Source organism: Hypanus sabinus, chromosome 2 (assembly GCF_030144855.1).
Source record: "Hypanus sabinus isolate sHypSab1 chromosome 2, sHypSab1.hap1, whole genome shotgun sequence".
Lineage (NCBI taxonomy): Eukaryota > Metazoa > Chordata > Chondrichthyes > Myliobatiformes > Dasyatidae > Hypanus > Hypanus sabinus.
Genome location: NC_082707.1, coordinates 72,321,253 through 72,335,845, shown reverse-complemented (window position 1 = coordinate 72,335,845; position 14,593 = coordinate 72,321,253). Strand labels below are relative to the sequence as shown.

General features: G+C 40.5%; 1 pseudogene; it reads left to right on the top strand.

Annotated features, from left to right (window-relative positions):
- Window positions 1-1,267: 1,267 nt before the first annotated feature.
- On the top strand, window positions 1,268-12,571 carry LOC132390602 (G-protein coupled receptor 35-like; annotated as a pseudogene).
- The last annotated feature ends 2,022 nt before the right edge of the window (window positions 12,572-14,593 follow it).

Genomic DNA, 14,593 nt, shown 5'->3' with positions numbered 1-14,593 from the left:
ACATCATAAAATTCAGTTGAATTACAGAAGGTGTTCAAAGAACAATTTAACTGTAGGTAGGAGTGGAATACAGTATACGTCTATGGACCGTAATCAACAAAAGTGACAGAATACATTTAGCTAAAAGAAATTTCCACTAAATCTGGGAGTATAATCTTCACAGCAATGGAAATAAAAGATGATAGCAAGAATTGAAGAATATAGAGATGAACTATTTTAGAATGTAAATTTTCATCAGTGATTTTTATCTGTTCAAAAAGTGTGCGTGCATGAAATAAGTGAGAAAAGCCATAAAAATTAAAGATCTGTTATCCAGTCATCTGTAGGAGGAGACATATTTGAATTCTGGATTTAGGGAAGAGTAACAGGCACATGAGAAATTAAAGGTGCTTTGAATGAACTAACCTGGATATGTTAAGAGCAAGTCATATCATAGAACCAATTTTGTCCATGACAGGTAGACAATAGATGGCATCAATGGCTGAGCTAACAACAACATTTTCCCTCGAGTAGAGCTCAGGGTAGTGTTCTACCCAGCGTTCCATCTGCTTGTTTTTATCGGTGATTATTTCACCGCTGGTTGACTTCAGGGGTGCTGTCTTGCTCTGCGATGGGCCAAGGGCCTTCTTGATACCATCATACAACAACCTGATGTTGCCTTTCACAGCTGCTGTCTGAATGTCCTCACTCATTTGTGCACTGCCTTGCAGTCTGTTGCACTTTGCTTCTAGCAGCTCGAATGCCAGGAGTGTTTGGTCGGATGGTGAGCGCTTGTACTCTGTGAGAGCTGCACGCTTGGCTTCGATGACAGGGGTCATGATGTTGGACTTTGCCTCAAACCAGTCACTGCTCTTTGTGGTCTCTCTTCCAAAGATGGAGAGTGATGATTCGTGGACAACGTCACCAAGTATGACCATTGTTCTGTTGTAGTATCTCCTTGTGAGGAGGTAGTCATAGCACCCTGTACTGACTTGGCAAACTGGTCAATCTTTTCTGACTGTTTCATCTCCCTTGTGTTGATGCGAGGTTTTCCAGTTTGTTTGGAGTGGTGGATTTTCTTTGGACATAGTTTGATCTTGCAGCGTACTAAAGCATGATCCATATTGCAGTCTGCACTGTGGTATGAGCGGGTGATCAGTACAGAGTTGATGAAAGAGCGGCTGGTGATGATCATGTCTAGTTGGTGTCAGTGTTTAGACTGTGGATGTCGCCATGAGACCTTGTACTGCGACTTCATCTGAAAGTAGGAGTTAGTTACACACAGGCCATGATAGAAGCAGAACTCCAGGAGACGTTGTCCATTGTCATTTATTTTGCCAGTTCCAAAGTGGACAAGACAAGATGGCCAGGAATCATTATCGGCTCCCACTCTGGCGTTGAAGTCACCAAGGAGTACGAGGTGTTTATCACTGGAAATATTCCTGACAACAGCTTCTAATTTGTCGTAAAACATGTCTTTTGCCTCAGAGGTGGAGTTCAAGGTAGGGGCATACACACTGATGAGAGATACTGGGCCATGACTGGTGTGTAGGCGGAGTGTCATAAGTCACTCTGATCCATTTTCTGGTGGCTCTGCCATTTGCAACAAGAGTTTCCTAATGGCAAAACCCACTCCATGCTCAAGGGGCTCATCCTGGTTCTTTCCCTGCCAGAAAAATGTGTAGTCCCTTTCCTTCAGTGTACCTGAATCCGCCAAATGTGTTTCTTGTAGGGTAGCTAGACAGTATCTACCTTGAGCCTTAGTAGCTCATTGTTGATGACTGCTGTTTTACGTGTATCTTCGATATCCTTGAGGTTTTGATCAAGTTCAGTCATCATTGTGTAGTGGAATCCCATCATTGCTTTTGGCAATAATGGAATTCCTCCAGACCTGATCAAACACAGCAAGAGCTCACTCCTTCAACCTTTACACGAGGTCCTCTATCAGTGCTGGAAGGAAGGAGCTGTGCCACAGGATATGTACAACTCAAAATCATCACTTTGTACAAGAACCAGGGTGATAGGAGCAACAGCTACAATGGTATCTACCTCCTGAGTATTGTTGGCAAAGTCTTTGCTCATGTAACTCTGGCATGTCTACAAACTCTGGCAGAATGGGTCTACCCTGAGTCCCAATGTGGTTTTCATGCAGGGAGGTCAACTGTCGATATGATTTTCTCACTCCATCAACTCCAGGAGAAGTACAGGGAACAACAGAAACCCCTCTATGTTGCTTTCATCGACTTGACCAAGACATTCGACCTTGTCAGCAGGGATGGGCTCTTTCAGATTCTCCTCAAGAACAGCTGTAGCTCAAAACTTTAAAGTATCATCAAGTCATTCTGTGACGACATGAGGGCCACTGTTTAGTACAATGGCAGCTCATCAGAACCCTTCTCTATTCGTGGTGGAGTCAAACAAGGATGTCTATTCGGCATCTTCTTCTATTGAAGCATGCGTTTGGGACGTCGTCAGAAGACATCTACATGCACTCTAGGTCTGATGGACAGCTGTTCAACCCTGTGCACCTGAGAGCAAGAACAAAGATGTGAAAGATCTTAATACGTGACATGCTCTTTAGAGATGACGCTGCTATAACCTCGCACACCAACCAGCAACTACAAACTCTCATGGACCGCTTCTCTAAGGCATGCAAGGACTTTGGGCTTACCATCAGCCTAAAGAAAAAACATACACGAAGTTGGAGAAGTTGAAACCTGGGTTCAAGCCTGATCTAGAGTGCTGTCTGAGTGGAGTCTGCTCTTTCTCTCTGTGACCTTGAGAGTTTACCCAGATATGCTCTGCATTACTCGCTGGTACCAAAGACATGCTGGTACACGTGAACTCTGTGAGTGTATCTACCTTGAGCCTTAGCAGCTCATTGGTAATGACCACTGTTATCCGTGCATCTTTGATATCCTTGAGCTTTTGGTCAAGTCCAGTCATCATTGTGTGGACATTCCAACATCCCAACTTAAGGGGTGTTGTCTTATTTGATTTGTTTTCTTTTTTGTCTGGTGCAGTAGCTACAGTTAGCTCTTCGTGGAATAATCCATTATCCCCATGCACCCAATGTGGAAGACTGACTGTGGCGGGACAACACGAAAACACCAAAACTACGTGACTACAGCCGCGGGAAATTGCGACCCCGCCCGCGTTGCTGCTTTACATACAACTTGTTGTGGAAGCAAAAGTAAAGAACAACGTTTAAGTCGATTACTAAGACTGATTCTGTTTGTCCAGCTGTTCACCAAACAACTTGTGTAGTATGAACCACACGACGGATCTTGAAGTCCTGAAAATGATACAGATCCCAGCATTCATTTTGGGACTGGTCGTCAATTCAGCAGCCCTTGGGGTGATCTGCTTCAGGTTGAAGAAATGGATGGAGTCCGTGATCTACATGATAAATTTGGTATTTTGGGACATTCTTCTGCTTTTCTCTCTGCCGTTCAACTTAAACTCCTACCGGAACGGCACACTTCTGTCAGTTTGTGGAGTCCCTCCTCTACTTTGTTAACACCTCCAGGACTATGCTGTTAATGATGCTGATATCTCTAGATCGTTACATTGTTATCAAGCACCCCTTTAAGGTGAGGGCCATCAGATCTCCAGAGAAAGCAACTATTGCCTGCACTGTTCTGTGGATCTGTGTCTGGTCTGCAAGTATTCCAAATTACTTGCAAGAAGAAAATGGTGAACACTGCTTTAAAGATTTTGCTAATTCTTGGTGGCCTGATACAATTCCTCTCAGTATGCTCGCTATATTTTTTATTGCTGCATCTGTTGTGATTTTCTGCAGTGTTCAATCTATAAGAACATTGCAAAGAGCAGATGAAAAGAAAGACAACGTTGACACCAAGACAACAAGGAAAATAATCTCTTCCAATCTGGTCATTTTCCTTGTCTGCTTCATTCCGTATCATGTCGCCCTGTTCCTGAACTTTCTGGTTGAAATTGGTCGCATTACAAAGGATTATCTGGTACCACTGCGGGTTTTCTTCCAGATCAGTCAGTGTTTGACATTGTTAAACAGTTGTCTGGATGCCATGTGTTACTATCTGATCGTTAAGGAATTCAGGAAGCCAAAGATAAAAGGTAAAGTAAGTTATTTTCCTCTGTGTGAACTCATTTCCAAAATTTAGCGACACCTCACGTGTACGGATCAAACGATTTTCCGCTCAGCGCATACTCAACCTTAATGATGAAAGTGGACTGAAAACGACTCAAAATATCTTTCTGGTGACTTTAAAACTGTATTTCTGTATTTTATTGGGGATTTCTCGTTTCCAAAGAGAAAGGGGGCATTAAAGCGTCGGTATCCACTGGAGTACAGCTTACCTCAATACAAATGTTTTCAGCTGTTTTGCAGAGAAATATGATCGAAATATCACTTCAATGCGGATTCCTTCGCAGCATATTGCTTTGGAGCAGACACCAGGATGTAAGCTGCCAAATGACACAGAAACACCAAACATTAAATTTTCATTTCAATGTAACATTATTCTCTAATTTACCTAGAACATAGAAATCTACAGCACATTACAGGCCCTTCAGCCCACAATGTTGTGCCAAGCATGTAACCTACTCTAGAAACTGCCTAGAGTTTCCTTACTGCAGAGTCCTCTCATTTTTCTATGTACCTATCTAAGAATGTCTTAAAAGATCCTATTGTATCCACCTCAACCACCGTCGCGGGCAGTGCATTCTACACACCCACCTCCCTCTGTGTGAAAAACTTACCGCTGACATCCCTTTTGTAACTACTTCCAAGCACCTTAAAACTATGCCCCCTCGTGTTAGCCATTTCAGCCCTGGGAAAATACCTCTCATCATCTTATACACCTCTATCAGGTCACCTATCATCCTCTGCAGCTCTGCAGGCCAAGGTCACCCAGCCTATTTTAATAAGGCACCTTCTCTAATCCAGGCAACATCCTTATAAATTTCCTCTGCACTCTTTCTACAGCATCCACATCCTTCCTGTAGTGAGGTGACCAGAATTAAACACAGTACTTCAAGTGAGTCTAACCTCTTATATAACTGAAACATTACCTCACAGCTCCTGAGCTCAACCCCATGGTTGATGAATGTTAACACACCATAGCACTGTCAACCTGTTCAGCAGGTCTGAGTATCCCATTGACCTGGACCCCAAGATCTCTCTGATCCTCCACACTACCAAGAGTTTTACTATTAATGTTATATTCTGCCTCCAAATTTGGACCTTCCAAAATGAACAACTTCACACTTATCTGAGTTGAACCACAGATGCCGCTTCTCAGCCCAGTTCTGCATCCTATCAGTGTCCCACTGACTCTGACACCCCTCCAGAATATCCACAATACCCCCAACTTTTGTGTCATCAGCAAGCTTACTAAGCCACCTTTCTACTTCTTCATCCAGGTCATTTATAAAAAGAGAATGAGTCCCAGAACAAATCCCTGTGGGACACCACTGGCCACTAATCTCTAGGCAGAATTCTAACCATCTACAACCACCCTTTGCCTTTTGTGGGTAAACCAATTCTGGATCCACATGCAAGGTATCCTTGGATCCCATGTCTCCTTACTTTCTGAATGAGCTTTGCATGGGGAACCTATCAAATGCTTTACTGAAATCCATATACAACACCTTCATCCCTGTGTTTTGTTACATTCTCAAAGAATTCAAGCAGGCTCGTAAGGCATGACCTGCCCTAGATAAAGCCATGCTGACTACCCCTACTCAGATTATGTCTCTCTAAATGTTCATAAATCCTGCCTCATAGGACCTTCTCCAACAATTTGTCCACTGGTCTATAATTTCCTGGGTTATCCAAACTCCCTTTTTTGAACAAGGGAACAACATTTTCAACTCTCCAGTCCTCTGGTATTTCTGCTTTCCCTATTGATGATGTAAAGATCATCACCAGAGGCTCAGCAATCTCCTCCCTTGCTTTCCACAGCAGCCTGGGGTATATCTTGTCCAGTCCCGGAAAAGTATCTAATGCTTTTCAGTCACCCCCTCAATTAGCAAGGTCCTTTTCCCTGGTGAATACTGAAGCAAAGTGTTCATTAACTACCTCCACTGCCTCCTCAGGCTCCATACACACATTTCCACTGATTGGTCACATCTGATCTGTCCTAATAGTTTGAACCAGGGGCACAGAGAGGTGGCTTTTGTGCTTTGTTGAAAGTGTGATTTGTACAATAGGGTACAGTATCTTTGCTAAAGCTATGGAGTCATGAACATACTCTGATTAAACTCACACAAATGTTCCCTCCTGGCTGGAGCAGTTACTATCAGTTGTCATTATTGGATATACTGAGGTACCAAGTTTGGAGTGAACTGTTCTGGAATGATGAGATGAACAACTGTGGTAGAAGAGGAAGACAGCTGTGGGGAAGTGGGGAATCAGGATAATGACGGTCCCTCTTCTCTGCAAAATGTAGAATGTGTCAGTTGAATGATGATAAGAAAACTGGTCCTTTTTTTTGTAATGGAGTTGATTCCATTAACATTTTTTGTGACAGGCTTCTCAACCATAATGCAAGTAAAGTCTGTTCCTACAAGCCTCATATTCTAGAAAACAGCTTTCTTCTGTTGCAGAAAATTAACCATGTGACATCTTCATCACAAATTCACAATCCCATGTTGCAAGGACAATTGTTTGTGAGAATTTGCCATTTTAGAATCAGTTTGCTCTTAGAGACATAACAACAGGTGTGTCAGTTCTAATGGGGCCTGTGTCCATCTATGTAGAGGACAATTGACATCACCTTTCTTAGTACATTCGTCTTCACTGATGCCCTCTTTTGCAATGGAGTTCTTACTTGGCATTGTTCCCAAGCCATTTAAAAGTTACATTGACATTTCAGCTGTAACTTAAGAGATGGGTAAGGAATAAAGTTTAGGTGAAAATGAATAAAATAATCATGAGGAATATTAAGTGAAAGAAAAGGAAGTTAAAACAGTGAAAACAAAATTATTTTTAAAAGTGAACTTTTCAAACATTTAAAAGACTGGCTAAATATGTAAAATTGATTATCTCAAGAATAAAGTAATAGAAGAAGATGAAGAGATATGGAGTATCAATTCTAAAGCTGATGATTGAAGTGAAAAAGTGAGGCCCCTTCATGGAGGGTAGCAGAAACCCAAAAGCATTAGCTGTTGAAATAGAAACTGTCAGAATTAGGTCACTGAGCTGTGGTGACATATACTCTGCTCGATTGATAAAGGACAGAGAAATAGCAATGTGCATGTTGAACATTTATTAAATATGCAAATTATGGAGGAGGATCATGGAGGATTATTTGTTAATCAAAGATAGAGCAAAGAATAAAGGCAGAACAACACGCATGTCCTGACAAAGGGTTTTGGCCCAAAATGTCAACTGTTTACTCTTTTCCATAGGTGCTGCCTGACCTGCTGAGTTCCTCCAGCACTTTGTGCTCAGTGCTTGGATTTCTAGCATCTGCAGATTTTCTCTTGATTGTGAATAAAGGCAAATGTTTTTCCCCATTTTATTCTGAGAATCCACAATTTGAAACAAAATGAGAGACCATGTGGCTTCCTTGTTCTCATGAGCACAGCAAAATGTTTCTCATATACAAGCCATGATAATGGCTGGTAAAACGGAATCATTTCTGCCAACCTTTACTGAAGCTCTGGCAAATAATCAATGGAGTAATTTATAATGCAGAATTAGCATGAAGTGTGGTATCAGTGTGTCTTTACATAATAATTTGTAACAGCAAATGCAAACAAATCTGAGATTTCAGAATGCAGTTGCGGTTCAGTTTGCATGGGGAATAGGCTATTCCCTGTCCTTAAAATAAAATGTCTCCCTGGATAAATACTCTTTTGTAGAAGCATCATGTGCAAAATTGTAAGTTGCAAATTGCTAAAATCTATGGCTGGCTCTTTTATATTTTTCAGTTTGCGTATGTGCACTTGTGCTCATTAAGATTGCTTATTTCCAGTCTCAGAAAATGGGTGAAATATTGAATAAATCTGATGTACCTGTCTTTCAAATTATAGCCACAATATTGTCTTGGCCCATGTCTTATCAGTAATTCATAATGTCAATGGTAAAAATATGAGATATGGATATAATTTTCATGTCCTTGAGATATATTGGCAATAATGAATAATGATAAAATAAATCTGACTAAGTAAGTTGCATTACCTATTATTTTCTAAGTGAATCAAGCTTTAGTGATTTTTTAAATATATATAGGAAACAGCCTCTATTTTATCAGTTCACCCTTCAGACACCTTCACTCCAAGGAAAACAAGCACAGTCAATCCAATCTCTCCCCATAACTAAAGTCCTTCAATCTAGGCAATATCCTGGTGAATCTCCTCTCATACTCCTGATTGATACACTCTTCCTAACAAGAATCAAATCCTTCCTGATGAAGGGTCTCAGCCCAAAACGTCGACAGTACTTCTCCTTATTGATGCTGCCTGGCCTGCTGTGTTCCACCAGCATTTTGTGTGTGTTGCTCAAATCCTTCCTATAGTGTGGAGACCAGATCTGCACAAAATGCACCAAGCATGGCCAAAACTGTCTTGTGTAATGCTGCATCATAACAGCCCAACTGTCATATTTATGTCCTCACCTATTGTGACAAAGAATCCAAATCACTTCTATGTAATGCTATCAACTTAACTATGTTGTCTATTTCAGGGAAATAGGGACTTGAATCTAAAGTTCCACTCTTCATCAAGACTCCTCAGTGCCCTGCCATTTACTGTATCTACCCTACCTCATTTCTTTTCCCAAAATACATCACTTATTGCCATTCAGGATTAAATTCCAACTGCAATGTTCCACTCCACGTTCTATCTGATCAACATCCTTTTTAACCTTAGACGACCTTCTGTATTCTCCAGATTGCTACTAATTGTCATGTTATTTGCAAACTTACTAATGATACCTCCTACATTTGCATTCAAGTCATTAATACACTATGTATCAAAAATAGCAAAGGTCCCAGCACAAATTTCAGTGGTACACTATTGGTTCCAGACTGCCAATCAGAAAATCATCTTTTCACTTCTGCCTTCTATCACTGAACCAATTTTGAATCCAATTCACCGACTTGTATTAATCCCAAGTGCTTTAATCTTCTGGACCAGTTCAACAAATTCTTCACTAAAGCTAACAAAGACAATGCCTACTCCCTTGCCTTTATCAACCCTTTTTTAAATCTCCTTTGTACCTCCTCAGAAAATTCAAATCAGTGAGAAAGGATTTCTCCTGCACAGAGTTATGCTGACCATCTCTGGTCAGCATAAGTTACTGCCTTTCCAAATGTATATAAATTCTATTCCTTCAAATGATATAAAAAAAGGTTTGGAACCCCTGCTTTAGGGAATCCTACATGAAGACTACAAAGTCCCTTTGTACCTCAGTTTTTTGAATGTTTGCCCATTTACAAAATAGTCTAAGCTTCTATTCCTTCTACCAAAGTGCATGACGGTACACTTACTGAAACTGTATTCCATCTGCAACTACTTTGCTTAACCTTCTAATCAGTCTAAGTCCTTCTGCAGCTTCCTGTTTTCTCAACACTATCTGCCCCTACACCTATCTGTACCATCTGCCTACTTGGCCACAAAGCCATCAATTCCATCATACAGATCATTGACATATACACATAAGAAGAAGTGGTCCCAACACTGACCCTAGTGGAACACTACTAGTCACCGGCAGCCAACCAGGAAAGGCTCCCTTTATGCCACTCTTTGCCTCCTAGCAAACAGCCAATACTCTATCTATTCTACTCCCTTTCCTATAATACCATGAAGTCTTGTCTTGCTAAGCAGCCTCAAGTGTGGAACCTTATCAAAGGCCTTTTGAAAATAGAAGTACACAACATCCACCAATTCTCCTTTGTCTATCCTGCTTGTTATTTCCTCAAAGGATTCCAATCGACTTGTCAGGCAAGATTTTCCTTTAAGGGAACCCATTGTATCATGTGCATTCAAGTACCCTGAAACCTCATCCTTAACAATTGGATCTAACATCTTCCCAACCACTGATGTTAGGATTACTGGCCTATGGTTTCCTTTCTTCTGCCTCCTTCCCCTCTTGAAAAGTGGAGTGACATTTGCAATTTTCCAGTCCTCTGAAACCATGCCAGAATCTAGTGATTCTTGAATGATCATTACTAATGCCTCCACAATCTCTTCACCTACCTCTTTTAGAACACTGGGTTGTAGTCATTCTAGTCCAGATGACTAATCTAACTTTAGGCTTTTCAGCTTCCCAAGGACCTTCTCTACAGTAATAGCAACAGCACCCACTTCTTTCACCTGACACTTTCAAACTTATGGAAAACTGCTGTTGTCTTGCACAGAGAAGACTGATGTAAAATACTTATTCAGGTGAATCTGCCATTTCCTTGACGCCCATTACTACCTCTCCAGTGTCATCTTCCAATGATCTGATATCTACTCTCACCTCTCTTTTACTCTTTATATATCTGAAGAAACATTTGATATCCTCTTTGATATGATTGGCTAGCTTACTTTCATATATCATCTTTTGTACCTTATGGCTTTTTTAGTTTATTTTACTTTTTTTATTTTATTGAGATACAGTACAGAATAGCTCCTGCTGGCCCTTCAAGCCATGCCACCCAGAAATCCCCTAATTTAATCATAGCCTAATCAACAGATATTTTACAATGACCAACTAACCTACCAACCAGTTTGTTTTTGGACTGTGGGAGGAAACTGGAAGACTTGGAGGAAACTCACGTAGTTATGGGAAGAACGTCTAAACTCCTTGCAGGCAACAGCACGAATTGAACCCAGGCTGCCTATACTGTAATGCATTCTGCTAACCACTACACTTCCATACCACTTGTTGCCTTCTGTTGGTTTTTAAAAGCTTCCTAGTTCCCTAACCTCTCACTAGTTTTTGCCCTGTTATATGCCCCCTCTTTTGCTTTTATGTTGGCTTTGACTTCCCTTGTCAGACACAGTTGTATCATTTTGCATTTAGAGTCCTTCTTCTTTGGGATGTATCTGTCCTGTGCCTTCTGAATTGTTCGGAGAAACTCCAGCCATTGTTGCTCTGCTGTCATCACTCCTAGTGTCCCCTTCCAATAAATTTTGGCTAGCTTCTCTCTCATACATCTGTAATTCCCTTTACTCCATTGTAATAGTGATACATCTGATTTTAGCTTCTCCCTCTCAAATTACAGGATGAATTACATCAGTAACTCATAAGGGTTTCTTTACCATAAGCTCACTATTCAAATCCAACTCATTACATAACACCCAATCCAGAATAGCTGATCCCCTGGTAGGCTCAACCTCAAGCTGCTCTACAAAGACTGCCTCTTAGGCATTCTCCAAATTCTCTCTCTTGAAATCCTAAATCAGCACAAACCTGATTTTCCCTATCTACCTCATGACTATCATAACATTGCCCTCATGACATGCATTTTCTAGCTCCCATTGTAATCTGTAGCCTATATCCTGGGTGGTGTTCAGAGGGCTGTGGATAACTCCCTTCACGGTCTTTTTACCTTTGCAGTTCCTTAACTCTACCCACAACAATTCTACATCTTCCAGTCTTATGTCACCTCTTTCTGAGGATTTAATTTCACTTTTTCCCAACAGATCCATGCCATCACTCTGCTATCCTACCACTCATTCCACTGACTACAATTTTGCCTTATCATCCGCCTGCCCTTCCTGCTAGTCTCACTCCATGCTGCCTGTTTGTATAACAGCTGTCTCATCCTCAACCCTGTCACTCAATTTCCTATTCCCCTGCCCAACAATTCTAGCAAACCTGCCCACAAGAATATTGGCCCCCCTCAGGTTCAGATCTAACCTAGCCCTTTTCTACAGGCCATTCCTTTCCCAGAAGAGTTTGCAATGATCCAGAACTCTGAAACTTTGCCCCCTGTACACACCTCAGCCACACATTCATCTGCCAAATCAACTTATTCTTACCCTCTCTAGCATGTGGCAAGGGAGCAATCCAGATATTACTACCCTGGAAGCTGGGCTCTTCAGCTTTCTACCTAGCTCCCTAGATTCTCCCTTCAGGACCTCCTCCCATTTCCTACCCATCTCATTGGTGCCAATGTGTACCAAGACTTCTGGCTGTTCATCACCTGTCTTATACCTCCTGTCCTTCTTAAATGAAGGGATAGGATTAGCTATGCTCCTGGCTTCTGGTATCTTTAGCCATCCTCCAGTCTTTTAGTGCCAAATACATAGTATCTGAATTTATTCACATAATAAATTTTCAAAAGATTAAATCTTCATATTCCAAGAATGAAATTGATACAAGTATATTATTCTTGATGTATACTTAATATTCTTTCCAAAAGAACATCTGTAAGGAATTTCAAAGTTGTGCAGTGATATGTCCCATGGAAATACTTAGCTCATTTTTTTTAGTCTACTGTATTGTGCACTTAGAAAATTATAACAAATTTCTTCCAATCTTAAGTAAAATTTAAACCAATCTCCTCCAATTGTTAAAATATTGTGTAATGGATGCTTGCTTCCTTGTACAGTGGGCTTTGTGCTCATGTTTGCCAAGCCACTTTCTAAATACAGCAGCTGCCACTTGTAAGATCAAACATTTGTATGTAAACTTCAAACTAATATTGCTTTTATTTTATTTTTATTTAAAGACACAACACAGAGCAAGACCTCCTGGCCCAATGACATATGCCACCTAGCAACAGTCCAATGTAACCCCTAATCTAATCACAGGACAATTTACAACGGCCAATTAACCTACTGATTAGTACATCTTTGGACTGTGAGAGGAAACCAATGCACTCAAAGAAAGGAAACCCGGACACACAGGAAGAACTTACAACTTTCTTAGAGAGGGCACCAAACTTGAAGTGCAAGCTCCAATGCCCTGTGCTGTAATAGCTTTGCACTGACTGTTTTGCTACCATGATTTCACTACTGGTCGTAAATGGGAGGAGTCAGTGTTCACTTTGTAAAATGTAAATGGACAGCTGTAATTAGTATGAAGTTTTCAAAAACAGCTTTGCAAACAAGCCCTGTTTATAGCTCAGACTTACTTCCTCAACCACAAGGCTGATGCATTATAAGATAATGGATTTTTTACTTTAGTTTGCTTCAAAATATGCAAACTGACTAAGCTGTTTAGTTCAAGAAAATTTGCAGACCAGATGGGTAATACTATTTAGCATATCATATAACTGATTTATTAATGGTGGGAACTTAAGGAAGTTGACTTCACAACAATTATATGGATAGCTGAGAACTATGCTCCAAAATGTTTTAGACTATGCGAACAGGATATGAGGAAATATCATATTTGTGTGAAGTCACTTAAGTGGAGAGAAAGGGTATAACTGTAGAGACAATTCAGCTTTACTAGGAATGGGGTACACTGGAAAGGATCTAACCCACCCACTGTTTTTTATTGGCTCTCCTCCATTAGGTCATGTCTAATCTTAGAGAAAATTAGAAGCCGGACATTTGATACATCCTTTAATTTTGAACAAGTCTGGTGACCCTTTATTCAATATTTAATCATGATTTAATTTATTTTTTATTAATTTTTCTTTATTCTCTTTGGGGAAAATCCTTATCCGTGAAGTTTCGGAGATGACTGGAAGGATGCTTTTTTTCTCTCTCTTTTTTAAAATTTTATCCTCAATTGGACTGCCCAATCTTTCTTTTTCTTTCCTTTTTCTTTCTCTTTGTTTTTGTTTCAGTTTAGTTAGGGTTTTTTTTTCCTTTATCAAATTAAATTCCCAATCTTTTTTTTATGATTGCTATGAGGAGTCATATTTTTTCTGATCATTGTATATATAATGTTACGAATGAGGAGCAACTCTGATGGGCAGAAGGGTACAGCATCGCCAGTGCCCCCCACTTTGGAGAATCGCAAATCACTACTGTTCCGATGCTGTTATCAAAGGAAATGAGAGAGATAAACAGCTCATACAAATTTATGAGAGAGGGGCACAGCACAGGTTGGAATGCTTCCTATTGACAAAGAGAGAGATTACTACTATTGTCTCTTGGAGAAGGAATCATGTATTGAGTACTGTTCTATTCATTGAAACCCCTCAGGAGGCAACCAGAGTGATCTGGTTCAGGGATTGCATCATCCCAACCTGATTGACATCTGAGACCCCGTGAGTGGGGATAAAAGTAGGGTCTGGGGAACACCCCTCAGATGCACCAGGAGAGAGGTTACGAGACTGGTTGGGGCTTGTGTGTGTGTGTCCACCCTTGCCTGGGTGACGAGTCCTCCATGGAACGGTCTAGCTAAAGGACGGAGACGGATCAAGATTGTAAAAGGAAAGTCGACAAGTTACTCTCTCTCTCTCTCTCTCTCTCCAACAATTGCAATACAGTGAACAACAACTACTACAGCCTGCATGAACTGAACTGAACTTTATATTTCCATTGGACAATTCATTATCCCCTAGACAACGATAGAGCTTATTTCTTATTGATGATTATTATACCCGCACTTTTAGGTTTAGTATTGATGACGTATATTATCTGTATATTTGCATTGATACTATTTTTGTGTATTTTTAATAATAAATACTGTTAAAAATAGTATCATCAGACTTCAACGGATACTCCTATCTTT